Source organism: Triturus cristatus, chromosome 8 (assembly GCF_964204655.1).
Source record: "Triturus cristatus chromosome 8, aTriCri1.1, whole genome shotgun sequence".
NCBI classification, from domain to species: domain Eukaryota; kingdom Metazoa; phylum Chordata; class Amphibia; order Caudata; family Salamandridae; genus Triturus; species Triturus cristatus.
In genome coordinates this window covers 352,886,269-352,900,336 of record NC_140591.1, presented here as the reverse complement: position 1 = coordinate 352,900,336, position 14,068 = coordinate 352,886,269, and the positions used below count along the sequence as shown (strand labels likewise).

At 43.4% G+C, this 14,068-nt stretch overlaps 1 protein-coding gene across 5 annotated transcripts in view; it reads right to left on the bottom strand.

The window, feature by feature from the left end:
• The window catches only part of FRY (FRY microtubule binding protein), a 657,235-nt gene that overhangs the window by 479,642 nt on the left and 163,525 nt on the right, over positions 1 to 14,068 (bottom strand). Inside the window, exon 1 of one of the 5 annotated variants that reach the window (XM_085621673.1) lies at positions 11,628 to 11,663. The exons of the other annotated variants lie outside the window; for them this stretch is intronic. The gene's annotated coding sequence lies outside the window, so the exon portion shown is untranslated. Of the gene's footprint in view, positions 1 to 11,627; positions 11,664 to 14,068 lie in introns of those variants that run through there. 5 annotated transcript variants of the gene reach the window in all.

Here is a 14,068-nt window from a genome sequence, read left to right as displayed (position 1 = left end):
AGAACCACTGTTGCAGAATGTCTGCTCTTGGTGATTGTTAGTGCTGGAGGCCTGGGTAGAGAAAACTATGTTTTTTCCTATGCTGGATGGCTCCTTTTAGTACCCATGTCAGAGACCAGCATGCAACTTTTAGTCATAGGTGCATATACGTGTAGGCCCACTAGGCCTTTAACCCTTCATATATAAGTAATTCAAATACAAATGAGTTTAGTGCCAAGAAGTCACATGGGAGGTAGAGAAGGGCTCAATAAAACGAGATACTATTCAATGTTACAGATGGAAGTTGCAACATCAGAAAGTCAGACAGGTGGCTGGATTTTGCACATTTTGGTTATTGAGAATGTTTCGAACATCCATAGTTAAATTTTGGTGGTATTATCAAAAATTGTAATGTTTTTCCCCATCCAAAATGCACGTCAATTTCTACCCCAAAATTCTTGGAGTAGGTGTGAATTTCGGATGGAAAAAAGTCATAAATATCACTATATTTTAAGAGAGGAGGCTGAGGGAGAGGACTTCTACACATAGTAAAATGTTTTCTGCTGACACAAAAAGTGTGGAAAATTTTGCAAAGGTAGGTTATCCCTAACAAGCAGCAAGCACAGGATATGCAAACAGAGAGGCACACGTCTAGAAGCCAAAGATGTTCTAAGTTATTCAGGTATACTCCATTGAGTTTTTGTCAATCACCCGAAATTAGCACACTTATGAAAAATGCAGGCAGCGGACTACGGCTCTGATCCATACTCAGTCGAGCTCTGAACGTATCCGATTGTTCTAATCGAAAAAGTGTGATACTAGAAGATTAGCAAAAAGCTGCAATTGTACCTTTCTTCCTATAACAAATTAAAAAAAACACTTCCTTATTTTCTTGTGTTGTTCTTGGCATTATTTCTTTCTTTCTCTTTTTTTTCTGTCCGCTACCCTAATCTGCTATTTCGCCTTATTCTTCACCGTATGGGTTCTTTCTTTACTATATCGCTTCACTCTATTACGTCACTACTGAAGATAGCTAAGAGCTAAGAGAATAGGGCTTGCGGCTGATCTTATAAGACTAGAGTCATAGATCATATCAGTCCGGCGTGGCCAGCAGCCAGAGCTCAAGCTGACTTCCATCATTCAGGCACTGCCTGATCGCTCAAAGAAGGGGGGGGGGGCGGGGTGGGAAAGGCACAGCAAGAGAAAAGTTCTACACAGATAAATTCACCATGTGTTTTTGTAATTTCTTTTGTATTCATACACGCATACCCAAGATGTACTTGCCATGGCATAAGGTAAGACATCAGGAACATCAGGAACCTATAGGGCTATTATTATTTGCTGGCCTTTTTTTTTTGTTTTCCTTTTTTAAGAAATGGCTAAGCTAAATTCTCTAAGAATTGTTTCTGTTAATATTTGTGGGCTAAATGATCGATCAAAAAGACAGAATGTTGCGCTGGGGCTTCGCTCTTTGGGGGGGGGGGGGGGACATTAATTGTATCCAGGAAACTCACATCGAGGGCTCTCAGAGACACTTACTAGATTCAATGGGCTTTCAAGTCTTAGGGGCCACTACACAGGGCTCAAAAAACAAGGGGGTGGGCATTTTGGCCGAAAGAAAACTATCTTCTCACCCAGGGCCAAGGCTGACCCCTTAGGCAGATGGGCGATCACTGAGTGCCATGTCGCAAATAACCCCCCTTTTACCCTGTGCTCAATTTATGGGAGCAATCTAGATGATCCAGGAGTTATAAACTCGGTCTCCGGGGAACTGGCACACTGGCCCACCCCTATTGTTCTTTGTGGCGATTTGAACCTACATCTACCCTCCAACTGGGACAGTGTTAGTCACTGGAAATACAAGGGTAGGAAACCACAGGTATATCAAGCATTGATCGACCTAGCCCAGGTACATGGCCTCAGAGATTGTTGGGCAAGCTTAAACCCCTCCTTGCCAGGGTATACTTTTTATTCTGCTCCGCACCACACCCTTGTCAGACTAGATTATTTTTTCTCTTTCATCCTCGATCATTAATAATTGTACTATTGAATTGGCCCCACGTTTTATGTCCGATCATAATCCCCTTATCATCAATATCACAGGCTTAGGGAAAGCCAAAGCGGTTTCTACTTGGACTTTTGAAAAAGCTCTACTCCAGGATCATCTGTATAAAAAAACATATGCAAGGGTGGATAGAGGAATTTCTAGAATTTAATGTTGGCTCGGCCCCTCTCATGATAGTTTGGGAAGCATTAAAAGCTGGGGTCAGGGGCGAAACCCTGGGTTTCTCAATACGTAAAAACAAAAAAGAGAAAGCGGCGATAAACAATTTACAAGGAAAGCTCAGGGTGGCTGAAACACAGCTGACTCACCACGTCCAGACCGGACAAAATATTGAGACAGCTCAGAAGGAGGTAGTGCTGGCCAGAGCCGAAATTGGGGCAATTTTGCAGAAAAGGTTGCCTCTAAATGGGCAAGTACCCGGGAGAGAAACTATGAGTGTAGTGACAACATTGGACACCATCTGGCTGTCAGGACTAGGCAACAGGTCTCCTATAACGAGATTCGCACGATCAAATTAACATCAGGGGTTGAGACTAACAATTCAGACCATATTCGAAATGGCTTTCAGGATTTCTACTCTAAGCTTTATACCGAAGAGATCCGTGGCCCTAGCGACCTAATCGCCCTTGAGACCACCAATTACCTTAGCGAGGTCAACCTCAGATCTCTTCCCTTAGAAGACATGAATAGATTAGATACAACTCCCACATGGGAAGAGATTTTGGAGTCCCTTAACAGCTTGCCCGACGGGAAAGCCACTGGGCCAGATGGCATTCCAGTAGAATTTTATAAGTCCTTTGCTCCACAGATTAAGTCAATCTTTACAGAAGTAATAACTTCTACATTTAATGGAACTTCACCACCTGCATCCTGGTCCATGGCCAGAATAGCTATCTTTCCAAAGAAGGACAAATCCCCAATAGAAATGAGCTCATATCGACCGATAATGCTCATTAACTGTGACTCAAAAATCTTCTCCAAAATAGTAGCTAATAGAATCTCCTCTGTGGTTGAATCGTTGGTTTCAGAGTGGCAGCACGGGTTTATTCCGAAAAAAGGGACAACCGAACACGTCAGAAGGGCTATTACCATCTTCGACGCCGCACAGGCTTCCGGAGACCCGATGTCTCTCACACTTTTGGATGCTGAGAAGGCCTTTGATCGGGTCTCCTGGCAATTTCTGTGGGCAGTAATAAAGAGAATGGGATTCGGACCTAAGCTCACGCAGGCAGTACAAGCTCTCCATGTTAATCCAACAGCCTGTGTTTCGGTTAATGGACAATTAAACGGACAGTTCAAGATCTCCCGGGGCACCAGGCAAGGCTGTCCATGTTCCCCACTGCTGTTTGCCCTTTACCTTGATCCCTTTATCAAACAAATAGAGAGGAATAACGAGATCCTTCCAGCCAACCTCCAAGGAAGCTGTATTAAGATCATGGCTTATGCCGACGACCTGGCCATCATTTCACCTGACCCCTCAAACACCATAGTGGCTCTTGAAAGTGAGGCGTTCAAATTTGGGAGGCTCTCTGGCTATGCTCTGAACCAAAACAAAACCCAAATAATAATAAACAGTCAAGTTCTATGGACTGACTTTCGAGTTGTCTCTAAAGCTAAATACCTGGAAGTCTCCATTTCATCAAATTTAGACGAAATTGTCTCAGACAATTTAGTCCCTCTGGCACTACATACAAAAAAGGCCCTGAAACAAATTAACAACTTGCATTTAACCCTTGTAGGCAGATGTAATGTCATAAAAATTACATACTTTCCCAAACTCTTATATTTCTTCCGTACAATACCCCTAGAGTTCAGTAAATCCAACTTGTTAAAATTTCAACAAATTTTCACACAGTTTATTTGGGCTTACTCCCAACCCAGGAGGGCATTAAGGCAGCTTTGTCTACCAAAGGAGCGAGGGGGTTGGTCCTTTCCTAATATCACACTCTATTATTGGGCCTCGGTCTTACAATACAGCACAGAACTGCTAAAAGAGGCTCCACCCCTCCAGACTACGGGCATCCCCACGCCCTTTCAGCTATTGCTGGGAGAGCAGACCTGGGGCTGCCTACTTCGGGAGACCACCTACGGATACTACAAAAGGGTGAGGTTTAAGACACTACTAAATTCTTTTAAAACCTTTCGTAGTATCCGTAAAATTTTTGGGCTCGGTAGATTTAACTTTTACACTCCTACACTAAACAACCCTAACTTACCTGCCATATTCGGTAGGGTTACTTCTCAGACTGGCATAAGGCTGGCATACTGAAACTAGGAGACCTTGTTACCTATGAAGGGATGGTCCCTTTTTCGGAGTTACTGATTAGGTTTAAACTCAAATATGAAGACACTTTTAAATACTACTGTGTATCTGATTTTTTGTCTAGGAAGGCAGGCGGGCCCTCTGGCTTCAGGGAAATTGACATTCTTAACATCATACGCAAGCCGGTCTCGCCACGAATTGGCCTATTATATAACATAATAAATAAACAGACCCCCGACGACCTACAGAATATAGCTGATAAATGGTCCAACAAAATTGACACTTCTAATACTACTTTTTTTTAACTCACTCTCTCTTTCACAGAATATTCTAATTTCAGCTAAATTGCAGTCGCAACATTTTAAAACTATTTTTTTTCTATATCTCACCCCTAGCAAGATTGCTAAGTGGGGCTCCGGCCAAGGTACCCTTTGTCCAAGATGCGCGGAATATGGGGTCAATTCTATTCATATTTTTGCTACATGTTTAAAACTTTCTATCACTTTAAACAGAATACAGGAATTCCTAAGGGAAGTTACCACTCAGCCCATAACTCTGAATCCTGCTATTATCTTGCTAGGAACACAGACCGAGTCCTCCCAGCTGAAAAGAGATGGCTTAATTTTTATTGCTATGGCTGTCTGGAGGCTTTGTGTGGCCTCCTCCTGGCTAGATCCGGAGCCCCCATCGTTCCCACAATGGTTAGCCCGCTTTATTGCCATATACTACTTAGAAATTGCTATATATGCAAAGAAAGGAAGAAGGGGACAAAGGAAGGGAATAGAGCTTTGGGAAAAAATGAGTCTTTGGCTTGTACAGTCAGGATAATGTATGTGTATTTTCTCTGTTTACTGTTTTCTGTGTCTTTTCTTTTCTCGCAATCATACGCTAGTTTTCTCTTTCTTTTGTGGGGTGGGGGATGGGTGCCATTTGGTAACGCTTATTGTAATTTTGTCTTCTTTTTTTATTGTACTGGCAAATCAAACTAAAAATAAAAAAATAAAAAATAAAAAATAAATAAAATAAAATGTCTTAAATTATCTTAAACACAGCAAACAATTTTTACTTCTTAAAATAACATTTGGACATGCTAACAGTATTTCCCTGAGCGCAGAAATGGCGGGAGCACTCCTTCGCTGTCTTGAGATCCAAGAGTCCAACAGCAGAAAGAAAATTCCAGGTCAGAGTGGCATCAATTTTGAGAAGATTGCCCATCCCAGAGATATACAGAGATCCCACAGGCATCTGAAGCTGTAGCATTGCACTGGACATTTAAAAATAGCTAGCAAACTAAGAGTGCTTAATTAATGCCAGTGGTGTCAGGGTTTCTCGCTTTTGAGGGGAAGGAACTTATTTTTCACCTCAACTTTGACCTAGAGAAAGAAATATAGAGACAGAAAAGAGACAGACGAAGGAAGGAAAGATTGGAAAATATTTACAAAGGGATAAAACAGACTTGAAAGAGTCTGCATTAACGAGATAAACAGTCAGGAAGAGTAGGGTGGTGGAAGAAAGAGGCATTAGGTGGATTCAAGACTAAATAGCCTTGGTATTCGGCAAATCGCGCATCCGGCAGCACCGGGCTCCTAAGAAAATAAATATTTCTATATTTTTACAAATTAAGCACTGTAGCTTTCACCTTCTTGTTGCACTCCCTTTCTTCTGGGACATCTAGACTGATTTAAATGGGCAGGATTTCCTGGGCGACTTTTCTCTCTTCTGCTGTCCGGTTTTCAGTAGCCAATTCGTACTATTTCTCTAAAGGCCATGGCACATGTATCAGGTGGCGGGTCACTGCAATGTTGTCAAAACCTGCAATTCTATCCGACTTATCGCAGGGAACACAACATTGCAAATAGATTTCTTATCCATCTGATAACATTGCAGACACTTAGCGATAACCAGCTTTTAAAGGGCAGTGCATAGTAGGTGTCCAAGGAGGAAGACGATTGCAAGAACCCTGGCATTAACTATAATGTTTCATGAAGGGAATGCAAGCTTACAGCACTTATAATCCGGGTCACTGGAATTATGCCATTGTGCGGCCACGGCAATTTTCCTATAATTAGCCATTTGCCACATCTGCCACATAATTCATCTCCAGCATAATCTGCTGATTTTAACAAAAAGTGTTTCTGGCTCAAGCGGTGCAAAGGTTACTAATAACACAGCAACATGTGTTGCTGCGCTGTGGAAGGCCCCTTGCAAAGTGTGACTGGTCACCTTTCTGTAGCTTATTGCTGTGTTTGGTAGTTAAACCGGTTCTAATGGGATGCGATCAGTGCTCAGACAGCTTTGTTATTTTGTCATTTTTACACTTGTTCACACTATCACAAAATCTGCTGCATTATGCTGCATCATTTGCATTTTCTTGTTGCATAATTTACTCAAACCTTACAAATTTGGCCCTCCCCTTCTGCATAATTCCAGTGGACCTGCTTATAATGAAGAAATAATAGTGGAAGATGCTAACGCAAATTTACAGATTTACAAAATGCTTTAATAAAAATGAAATGTACAGAATTTACATTTAAAAATGAGGAATGTTTTATGCAAACATTTGTAATCGGTAACCACACCTAAAACCTAGTAATGATATACACATTCTAAAATTGGCTTATGTAAAGATGCCATGTTTGTAACATAAAGGCCTACTAATACTGATAGTTTGCTTTTCACTTTAAAATGTTAGTTGTGCAAGTTGTTTTTCTTCTCTTTACTGCAGACGGTACAAGTTCGGAAACTACTGTTTATTAGCTAATGAATAGACATTTGCTGTATTAGACGACGGATAGCGAGGTTCTCACCACAAAGAGATGTAGTGGAGAGGACGGATGATTCATGGGAAGACGATATTACAAAGAAGAAAGGATGTGCCCACAACATTCAAGGATCCATGGTTGAAAGATGATTGTACTCTGATGAGAAGATGGGGAGTAGATCTGTTCCCAGGAGCGTGCTGTCATATTATAATTGTCAACATGAATAAGAAAGAATATTAATGTTGCAAACATAGAAAATGTCTGTTTATATTAGTGCGTGTTCATAGACTAGGCAAGGCAGATTCGGGCAGAGGCTTCGATCCTTTGACACAGAGTAGACCCCATTTTTCCACTCCTTAGACTGAGAGCAGTTTCTCATTCGGATTATTGTCTGAGTCTGGGAGGAGACTCTGTATTGAGTTTCCTGGACATCTCTTTATGAGCAGGCTTAGTTATTTTCTGATCTGCTACCATTTGAACTGAGAAAATCTCTAGCTTATTCTGCTAAAGCTTAATGCTTATCCTCAACTCTCATCAGGACTCTTCATGGGCTCCTGAACTGGCACCTTTAATCCTTTCCGTATCTATCTTGACTTAGCTTAGAATAGGGATACTTCTTAATGGAGCACGCTTATCGCACATTGTATTCATGCTCATTTGGATTTATTGAATTAATTCACTTTATTACTAAATATTGATTGTTAACCTGCTGGTGTCCTTGGAAGAATAATTCTTTAATAAAGATAATGGATAATTAAGAGATTTAAAATAAAACCCCTTTAACTCAACATAATTCTCTTTATTGACTAAACTAAGGAAATGATAATTGATAATGATTTATATGGAGGTATAATTTTGATGTCTCAGTTGACATCAAAGACCCATCGACCTGATGTGTTCGGGGTTCATATGGATGAGTAAGTAAAGAGTCAAACCCCCTAGGTCCAGCAAAGATGTGAAAAAGCGTTCTATTTCTGCATATCATCAATGCGGAAAAAGGACATCAGCTCAGATAGCTTATCGAATTTCAGACACCAAGTAAAGTGGACATCCTCTTACCCGACTAGTGCTATTCAGAACAGGTCCGGGGCTTTAGCCAAATCTGGAGATGCTCCAGGAGGCCGGGACTCTGCAAGACCGTTCATGTCTCTGGAAGTGTCACAGACTAAGCCCAACATGGTTGACATTTGGAGGCTCCCATTCTGCCAGGACATCTTCCAATATCCCTTCAGGCCAGGCCAGGCCTGGAATTATGCTCTACTTCAGCAACATATTCTGAAAGAGTTACTGGAGGTAGAGATTGAAGAAGCAGATTGTTCCAAAAAAGCTAGAGCTTTTAATGAAACTAGTACATTACTTTAAAAGCCAACTCAAAAATGCAGATAAGCGTCATGCATTGGAGTCTCCAGGAGGAGGAGGTAAGTGTCATAGCTGTAAATCCTGGCGACCCATAAATGCCAACCTGCTATTGTCTAAACTCGGGCAGAATGGTTAGCCTTGCTGGTTCCTGCAGGAGGGACATGGTACACCCATGCTCTTCTTCAGACCTCCGTTTGGTGTTAAAAGCTCGTCTTAAAGCAGTCGCTACAGCCGAGGGGATGCTAAGGAAATGATTGCGGTTGCCGTTTCAATTCATGATAACCCCAGATGATGTTAATGAAAATGGAACCTCAATATTCCTGGTTAACTCTTGTGATTCAAGCAAAGGAAGAAGGTAAACGACCAAGCAGCAGCCAGCGATTCCATGCTCTAAGTAGTTGATGCAGAATTCCTGCTGCATTGCCTGCACAACATAACACAACAGGTCTGAGCACCCAAGTTATGCATGACGGGAGGAGTATTAAAGACTACAGGACGAGAGTTTCAAAAACAAACTTTACACCCGACACAAAAAAGTGGCAACTTCTGAAAGAGAATACAAAGAAGTGATGTGCGTTAGGCACAGAGGAATATGAAGACACAGGATCCCTGGCTCAAATGACAAACTTTTCTATCTCAATGCCAGAAAAATCAGCAGGAACACAAATCTCCCACAGAAGTATGGCACATAAACAACACCTTCACTATTTAAGAATAAAGATAGAAGAATATTTTCGTACGAGTTAAACTGAGAATAGTGGTAACACATGCGGGGTTATTGAAAAAGCAGGACACGCAACACCAAGGACAGACCTCCCGTTATAAGGGCTGCATAGGACAGCTAGTCAACTCAACAGAAAGGGTTCAGTCATGAAACGAACAGATGAAGGGTTAGAAAAACAGGTTTTCTGCTGTTTGAAATGCAGAACACTATCCTAACACATCCCAATTCAGAACTCACATTTCTTCTTGCCATAAAACTCCTTGAAGCATTAAACCGGTGTATCAGAACCTCCGGTCACTACCTTCATTTTTTAGGCATATGCTTAGAAACCGAGGATAACCACCATTGCACATGTTTTAATCTAGATAAAATAGAGCAAACATGTCTTACTTCTATTTCAGACTTTAAATAGAGCACAGAATTAAACTTTACTGACTTGGTAGCCAATGGGACTACTTGGAAGTCAAACGCGGACAGGAGATGCCAGAACTTCAATAGTTTGCAATCAGCCACGTCTGAGCTTTGTCTGTGCTCTGTCCTCTACAGTGTAAATCCCCTTTCTAGCTTTTATAAAATATATTCTGATAGCGTACTTCAGTTTCCATACCATGGGCATTATCATGGGACTATCCGCCTTCCCCAAATTAGTGTTCCGTACTTGTGGCCAATTATCTCACAACAATACTTGTTTCTACACTCTCCAACTTGGTAATAAGTTGCCAAACATATTACCAAGTGGTCAAATTTGCAACTAACTCATCATTTTTGTTTTCAACGAGGGGAGCATTCATTTCACTAGATCTTCATTCACACTTCACACATCTATAGAACAATAGGATTGTGAGATCTGCTGTTTTACAATTTAAGTTGTTCAAATCTGTCCATTTTTGATTCAATTACCGCCACCCAAGGACCCTCCAACTTTGCTTTCTCGACTCAAAAAATCTAACTCCAGGACTTTCGGCTTTGGGAAGGGGGAGGAACACGGCTTGTCAGAATGGGTGCAATGCATGTGGAGCACAGCAGGCTCCCGCCTTGAGCGGCAGAAGAAACTTTACTGATGCTCTCAGGGCTCCATTTTTATCTACATTATGTTTTTAGTTTTTTTAAAACATTGTCAGAGGTGACTCACGGAAAGATATCAACTTAAAAGAAAAAGTAAGTGAAGCAGGAAGTGTTGTCAATTTGGACACCTCTATATAAAACCATAACATTATTTATTCTCTCTTTACATTGTTTAATGTATACGGGAATTCAAAATCCATTTATGGATATACATTTGAAATCTTTGACTAAAGTGCACTAACTTCCAGATACCATCATGAGATCTGCATGCGGCTACACATAGGATGTTTGGTGAAACCTGATCAAGGATTTCATGGTTTAGAAGATGATGACCATTTTTTAGCACTATCCTAACATGGGTTTTTCATGGGTCACCATAAAGTGCAAGTTTCTAAAAAAACGGTTGTATCGAATATCACAAATCGTGGCATGCGTATACAATATACGTTGCTCACATCTGCACTGAGAAATGGTCAAAAGTACCTCCTCTACTTGAGAAAAATATTAAACTTATTCAAAACTCAACTGGAGATTGGTTGTGCCCAGAAAGAACAAATTCATGTTCAGTGACTATGCGAAAAACATCATGCGGGCAACACTCCAACATGCCGCTATCAATGCTAGTTGGGTCAATAAACAGTTAAAATGTAATGGGCACTCCTTGAAGAAACTGGAACAACGTTCTGTTCATTGACTATATAGGACACATGATACAGGGCAAAATGTCAAACAAATCTATACCATAAAACCTGAAGCCCTAAATATTACGTTCAAGTCAATACATTTTGCACACAAAACAAGAATGCACACGTGTTTAACAAGCCATTTGTTGACAAAGATTTCTACAGAAATCTTTGCCGCCTTCTAAATGTTACAAAGTTTTTCATATTTGTTTAAAAGTCTAGACTTTCGTGACAATTTACGTAATATATATTCTTATTTCACACTAACACTTTGCAGAAAACCGTGTTCTTCATCTGCAAAAAACCACTGCGAATCTTTATTAGAGGTAACCTTTCAGTGAAAAATTATGGATACATTTGCCATTCTACATAGAAAATCTCCGCAAAAGTTAAACTTGCAGAGAAAAAAAAGCTGTATACATTTCCCAGGGTGCCTCTGTTCGATTACCGCCAACATTACCTGGCTACCCAATTAACAGTACCTCGCAGAAACACTTTGCACAGGTGAAAGCACCTGGGACTTGGCAAAACTGCGCACGCCCAAATCTTAGAAGCAGATAAGACGTTAATGGCTTTGTGAATCGGGCTTGTACGAGACCTGCGGAGGCCCCACGGCAGTTTCCTACAGCCACCTGGAAACGCGTCATTCTGTGGTAGAAGGCGCACTCGTGGTCCAGAGGCATATATAACCGCAGACGCGTCATCATTTAGGTAATAAGGCACCTACCTGCATCCCTCCCCAGAGCCGTCCCAGCCAGCCTGCTCTCTCGTCTAAAGCAAACACGCCGGCCGCAGTAGCAGTGTTTAACTTAAGTAAATAATTAATGGAGAGCTCGGCGTGTTTAGGACATGACTTCATTTTTGGGACGTTTCCGCTTTCTTGTGATGAGGCTGCTAATAATAGCCGTGTTGTGACCTGTGCTGGAGACACGTTTCCCTGCACTTGCAGTCATTACTGAAAGTTTCCCATTGAAAGGCCGACCCCGGCTTAAGAGGCCGTTGTAGGAAATCCTGACATCTTTCAACGATTACTGTAAAAGGGCCCGGCAGCGTCACTGACCTTTACTGTTTGGAAGCAGAAGCTTATTCTTAGAGCCATAAAGAACTACTGGAAACTCATCGGGATGTCCTTCATTGCACGGTGACGAGGTGTAGGTGAGCAGGCCCAGCTGGGCTGCAGGGCCGAGATGTCCGCCCGCGACCTTTAAATCCAGCTTTTATACTCAACACAGTGGCGGTGAGTCCATTAGGGCGCAGGGGCGTTGACCCACAAGCCGCACCCGCTGACTCCAGAGGCATTTAGCAGACCGGCTGAGGCTCAGCTCCCTCAGCGGCTCTGTCTGAAGAGGGTGGGCGGGGCAGCCAGCAGGTTGACTCCCGGCGTCATGCTGACTGAGTCTGACAGGTCATTGTCAGACTCAGCAGGCCAGGGGGTGGCGCGGAGCGCACAGCAGTACGCATTTTGGGTTTGGGTTGGAGAATTTTTCCGACCAGCCCAGACATGCGCACTAGTGTTTGCTGTGGGTGGCGGCTGCGCATTAGGAGAGCGAGGGTTGATCAGTGCCGCAGCCCTCGGTCTCCTAATGGGCGGCGAGTATCCCTGCTAAGCCAATCCTGGCGCTGCATCTGTATTGGCTGAGGGGTTGCCACACTCATGCCAGCGGACTCTCTCAGTCCGCCAACGAGGAAGTGGGCCCTGGGCTGCCATTGGCTGAGGGAGGCTGGGAGAAGAGGCCTGGCTAGGCTGGCACTGATTGAGCTTGTGCGCAGTGAAGTAAGGAGCGGCACGCGGGCTGTGCTGCTGCTGGAGCGAGCCACTGCCGTTCCCAGTGCCTGCTGGAGCGCGACGGCCCTCCCTCTTCCTTCCCCACCAAGTGTTTGGAGCGGCGCAGATGAGCTTGGCAGATCCAGACGGCCTGCACGGACCACCGAGGCGCTCCGATCCAGGGGAGATGTGACCATCCTTCACCCCGCCCTGAGGTCTCTGGGAGGAGGAGCGAGGCGTTTCCGCTGCTGGGATTTCGGTAAAGGGGGATTTCATGAACCTATCTTCACTGAAGTTTGCTACAAAGTTTACGTTTGCTGGAGAATTTTGTAGTTCTGTCTGTCAAAAGAGTTATTCGTATAGGGAGGGAGCGGGGCCGGGTGTGAAGAGATTGGTACCCGCACCCAGGAGGCGCACAGGTAAGCGAACACGGTCTCTCTTGGAACTTTCAGAGTGTGAGCTACTTTGCTCAAGTGGTCCACTTATTAATATAGCGCCCCACTTACCTGCTTCTCAGCACCCCCTTTTTTGACAGTTGAGAACTGATCTTTAGGCAGATTAGGTGATTCGTCTAGGCGCACACAATGCGGTCAAGTGAGTCTTTGCTTAAAAAATGTTAATCTATTTATATAGCGCCGGCCTAACCACACGTTTTAGCACGGTTCTCGGCACTCCCTGTGTTGACAGTTGGCATTTGATGCTTTGGAAGATTGGGGGATTCATCCATGAGCACACAGTGCGGTCACGTATATAACCCAGGTCGTCTACTACAGCCATAGTCTTACATGATTAGGCACTCGTGAGTGGCTCAGCACTGTCAATTGAACCGCCTAGATAAGCCCAAGCTGCTCAAAGCTCAGCCAGCATTGTGCGTCATAAGCCATTGAAATGTTATAATGGGAATTTGCAAAGCACGACAAACCACCTGGGGGTTCTAGGCGCTATAGCTGAAAGAAGGGTTATTATAAAGGAAAGGAAGTTGGTGCGCGTGCGATGCTCCGCTTCTCCCAGGCTCCAGAGCCGTCGCGGGGCTGGTGCAGTTTCAGCAGGTGAGACTGCACTGGAGCACCTGAGAAGTAGCCCAGTTGGTCATTCTTATTTGAATAAGGTTAGACCCAGGCTAGTCTTCTATTAATAATCCACATTTGTAAAGCGCAAACAATCACCCGTAAGGGTCTCTAGGCGCTGGGGGCCGTCGGGAAGATTAAGCAAGCTATTGCCCAGAGTCACATGGTGCTGGGCTAATCTGCCGCCGGCGCTGGGGATCGAACCATGATCCCCAGATTCCGTGGTCAGTTGCCCTGGCCGCAGCGCCACACCTCTTCCCTTCTTCTATGACCAGTCCAGCGCACGTCACAACTTCTTTGACGAGGTTTGATGTGCAGCTTTAGGAGCTCTGCAAT